The sequence below is a fragment of the Pteropus medius genome, unplaced genomic scaffold (genome assembly GCF_902729225.1).
Source record: "Pteropus medius unplaced genomic scaffold, Ma_sr-lr_union100, whole genome shotgun sequence".
NCBI classification, from domain to species: domain Eukaryota; kingdom Metazoa; phylum Chordata; class Mammalia; order Chiroptera; family Pteropodidae; genus Pteropus; species Pteropus medius.
This window is the reverse complement of record NW_024344726.1, coordinates 180,609-185,797: the sequence shown is the minus strand read 5'-3', so window position 1 is coordinate 185,797 and position 5,189 is coordinate 180,609.

The following is a 5,189-nucleotide window of genomic DNA, read 5'->3' as shown; positions in this document are numbered from 1 at the left end:
GAGATTTATTTTAAGGAATTGGCTCATATGATTGTGCAATTGTGGAAGCTAGTAAGTCCCAAATCTGCTGGGTAGGCGGGCAGACAAATACCTGGGGAAAAGCTGCAGTTTGAGGTGAAGATAGTCTGCTGACGGAATTGTCTCTTCTTTGGGGGAGATCGGAGTTCTACTTAAGGTCTTCAACTGCCTCAATGAGTCCCACCTACATTATGGAGGGTGATCTGCTTTTCAGAGTCTGTGATTGTACTGTTAATCTCATTCAAAAAAAATACTGTTATAGAAACATCTAGAATTGTGTTTGAAAAAATATCTGGGTCGGAGGCCTAGTTATGTTAACCCATAAAATTAACCTTCATAGTAGAGATTTTGGTTTTCAGTCTGCATAATATGGGAACCCATTGGAAAGTATTCAATAAAGGAATAACATGACATACTTAATTTCGTTATGTTTTCCTTTAAAAACACCCATATTTTTTAATATAAATGTTTTGGGGTTACACCGGTTCAACACATTATATAAATTTCAGGGTTACAATTATAATGAGACATGGGTATACTCTTTGTGTGCTTACCACCTGAAGTCTAGTCTCTTCCTGTCACCATGTACTTGACCCCCTTTACCCTATTTATCCTGCCCCAACCCCTTCCCCTCTAGTAACCACCTTTCTGTTGTCTGGATCTATGAGTCTGTGTGTGTTTTGTTTGTTCATCTGTTCTTTTTGTTTTAGAAGCCTCATATGAGTGAAATCATACAGTTCTTTTCCTTTTCCACCCGACTCTTTCCACTTAGCATAATACTCTCAAAATCTATCCATCTTTTGCACAAATGTCAATATTTTATCTCCAGATTTTTTGTGGTGCAAGCGACGTACAATAAACTTTGTATATTTTACGTGTACAATATATAAATATGAATAGTTTTGACATGTATATACCCATGAAACGATCACTAGAAGCTGTCGAGATTATGAAGTTTCCTCGTGCCCACCCTCCTGCTCTTTCTTTCCTCCTCCATCTGTCCCCAGGGGAATCACTGATCTGTTTTCTGTCACATAGATTAGCTTGCATCTTCTAGAAGTTTATCTAAATGGAATCACACATGTTTATTCTTTCATTGCTGTCTTTTTGCACTCAGCATAAGCATTTGGGATTCACCATGTTATAATATGCATCAATATATCTTTCATTATTTTTATTCATTTGTTGATTTTTTCAATTGCTGAGTATGAGGACATTAATTCCGTTGTATGAGCATACACAGCTTTCTTTTCCCCATTCACCTGTTCATGGACATTTGGGATTCTTTCTGCTCCAAGTCTGATTTTTACTATTCCCAGGAATGTTTGCCATTTTCCTACCATTTTTTTTTGCATTAACATTTTTTTCTGCACCTCCTACTTGAGTGTGTGTTTCCCAAGAGGGTTTCTGTTATGTTACTCACTGCTATGTCTCCAAAGTGTATATTACTGTCTTACTTTTGCGAGAACCTTAATAATTATTTAAATGAATGAATGAACAAAGGTATTAATTCAACAAAACCTGAGTGCCTCGTGTGAGCCATGGTTGATCCCTGCTGATACAGACAATGAAAATAAACCTTAACACCTTTTAATCTTTCTTTATGTTCTCTTTATGTTCCCTCAAACCCACATGATGAGAATCGTTATTATTTCCACTTTGAAGAACTTAGTCTCAGAGATCTTTGGCAAATTACTCAGGTATGCTCTCTTAGTAAGCAGCGAGCTCATAGTCATTTTCCCCAGAGCATATGGTCAATCCCCTACTCCTCAAGAAGTCATGTTCCCTACAATTCAGAACCTCACAGAGGCATGGGGAGACCTGTGCATTCGTAAGGGTGTAGTGGAGGTCTAAAACAGGTCTGTGTATGTGCTGTGGAAGCCTGTGCACTGCCTGGGCCGTATGCAGTGGTACAGAGAAGGTGAATTTGTGATGCGAGGCTGCCGGTGACCGGGGAACCTCCTACTTCCGATCCGGAGACCTGACCTGAAGCCCAAAGTATCACGAACATCATGGACACCTTCTCCACCGACTCCAGTTGCAGCTCAGGCCCTCCGGACCCTAAACATGCTCCTTCCCAAGGGGCCAGGAGGAAGAGGGGCAATTAGTCCAAGTTGACTGCTGCTCCACTTAGGGATTTGGGGCTGTTCTCCTCTCGGGTTTCTTTCTGATGGGTAAAAAGAGGTTGTCTGCTCATTGTTTGGAAAGTGGTGAACAGATGTGAAAGTCCGCAAAAGTCTTCAGGACTTCAAAATTTGCTCTCTTTCCTTCAATCCTGGGGCTTCTGCACAGAAAGTGAAGATTCAGGTAACATCATGAAGCAGAAGGTATCTGAACTCACAGCACTGGTATAGGTCAGCAGGCGCCTAGAGATGTCCATAGTCATGTGTGTGTGTGTGTGTGCGCGCATGTTCCACTGACTTACACACTGAGTGCCCTCGCCTAGAATATACACAAGTCAGGGAATGCTGGAAATTTCCTCGCAGCAACGTGTGCACTTATTTTGGTTGAGTTTTCTTGCTTGTGTGCTTGTGTGCATCACCTGCGATTTGAATATGTATGACCGTTTATGACTTCGATGCATGCGGTAGAGGGTGCGTGATAGTTCTGTGTGTCCAGCTATGAGGTGCATGTGACACTGTCTTTTGTTTGTGAATTTTGCATAGGTATGTGTGACGGCAACTTATACCCTGGCTGCATTTACCTACCTTGAGTATAAGTAGAGAAGTCTATCAAATTCCCTTTGGCAAATATGTATTTGTCACAGTGAATGCTTTTGTGTGTAACGAACTGACACCCTGACATCTTTACTCACAAAATAGAGACTTTAAACCAAGATACAAATATGTGTGTGTGTTTAACATTCTCACATTCTGACTCTCTACTTGCTAGAGACCAGTATCCACACAGGCAGCTCCAAAAAAAGAAAAAAGCCAATTTTGAAGAATAGTTGGGGGCCATTTTTCAGTGATTTGAATAATACAGGAGGGCGCCTGGAAGCCCAATATTTTCGATACTTGTCTTCAATTTTATTGACATATTTAGCAAATAAAGGCTCATTTCGAGAGTCCCATATGCCTACACTCGAATCTTTGTGTTTTTCACACTGGATCGCTTTGTGGCCTTGAGTTTAGCATGAAATTCCCAGCTGCCTCCATCTGAAATGGTAAGAAACAGGGATAACCACTGTAGATCTTGCCTGTAAGGTGCTCAAATACTAGAATGTTGTGAACACCTAGTAAATTGTAGCCTCGTGGAGCCCAAGGCTCCTGACTCTCCATTTCCTGACTGCTTAGGAGACAATATCTGGTACAAAGGCAGGAAATTAGGCCTATGCAAACCTCCAGGTCACAGCTTCTCCTCTTCTCTGTACTGAGCATTTTCCCAGCCACCTCTATCACACGTGCTGCTGAATGAATGAAGGCGCCGTTTCTGTATTGTTTCCTTCCCCTCAAGTTGCAGCTCCTCAGTGTTATTAGGGATCGTCTCTCCTGGGTCTCCTCCAGGAGATGTCTGAGGTCCCGGGTTACCTACTGAGATGACCTACCCGGTCAGATACTTACACAACAATGTGAATGTCGAGCTCCTCTCCTAAGCATATGAGTATTTTAACATTTAACTTTAGTTCAGCCCTTGTATCACCCATGGAAAGAAATGGGTAGATTCTCTCTCTTGTGAAAATTATCAGAAAATCTACCTTTGAGATTAGGTCTCACCATATAATATCTATGTGAAGTCCCATAAGCAATTTCACTGCTTCTCTTAGTAAATGAAAAAAAAAAATCACTATTTTCTCTACTTCTCAGACACAAAATAAACATTGATGAATTAAATGAACTTGAAAGGTTTATGAAAGCCATTTGCAAACTAAAGGGCAATAAGACTATGAGTGGTGACAGCTATCTGAGCAGGAGGATGCTTTCAAATCTTGAAATAATATTTCTTAAGGTCCTGGTTCCTTTGTCTAATTAAAGACAGAGAGAAACAGTAAGATCATAGCAGCAGAGATTCGAGTAAATTTAAAAAAACATGAGAGAATTATGACTACGGCAGTTACTGTGTGACATTCATGATCGTTCTCATTCCTTCTGAGTATGTCTCTAACGAAGCTTTAATAACACCTATATCCTAGGACAGTTGAAGATTCAATGAGGGAATAATGCAAAAATGTGTTTCTCTGACATAGCATTCATTAAATATGAAGTATTACAAGTGTGAAGATCAGTATTGGGAAATAGTGATGGTCAATCAGGTAACTGTGAATTCTAGTAGACACCTCACATCCTTTGGCATCCCCAGTTCTCAGATCTCAGATCGCAGGTGTCTTTCTTTCTACTGTTTCTGAGCCAACTTGAAGCACCAGATATAAACAAAGACATATGAAATGAAGTTTTTTATCTTGGCAAAAGATGAACTTGCATTAAGACAAGTTCCATCAGATTTACCGCAATGATTGGATCTGAGCTAGAAACTCTTCTTGAGAGTTTGAGAGCTCTGATGAGTTAGCATAAACTTTAGGTCAAATTCTTGGTTCTTGGTGCTGACCATCTTGTAATGTTCTTTTATTAAATTACTGAACTTGATCCTAGTTTTATTTGGATACTTATCCTGGCATAAAAGGAATTGCTAAAATTTTGTATGTTTATTTTATTCAGGACACTCTTCTTAGATATTAACGGGTATAGAATTCAAATCCTCCTATTAACTGTGAACATGTGCTATTGGAATCTTCGCACCACAGTGGCACAAAATGAAGCCAAGAGAGGCGTGGCTCCCTAAGTCATCAGCTAGAAAGAGGTGGGCCAGAATCACTGCACTGCCCTGGCTGCAGATCCATACTTTGGTCAGCCCTCTGTCAGTTCCTTCCTGGAAGGTTAGCATGACGAGGGAAGAGGTCCTGTGTGTCCCATTTGTTCTCATCACTCCAATTAGTATCATAATGCCAAAACCTGGTTGTTTAAAAGAATAAGAAGAATGCATTTATTGGGAAGAGATCATGTTAGGCATTGAGGGTGTTGCTTGCTTTAGCAGCACTAGCTGACGATATATGTTCAAGCAGTTATTCTTTTTCTCCAGGAGAAAGTCAGAGTTCCTACTGTGGTGGTCATAATGACACTTTCAAAGTCTCTGATAATTCCCACTCCCTTCATTCCTGCAGACAGAGGAGCAGC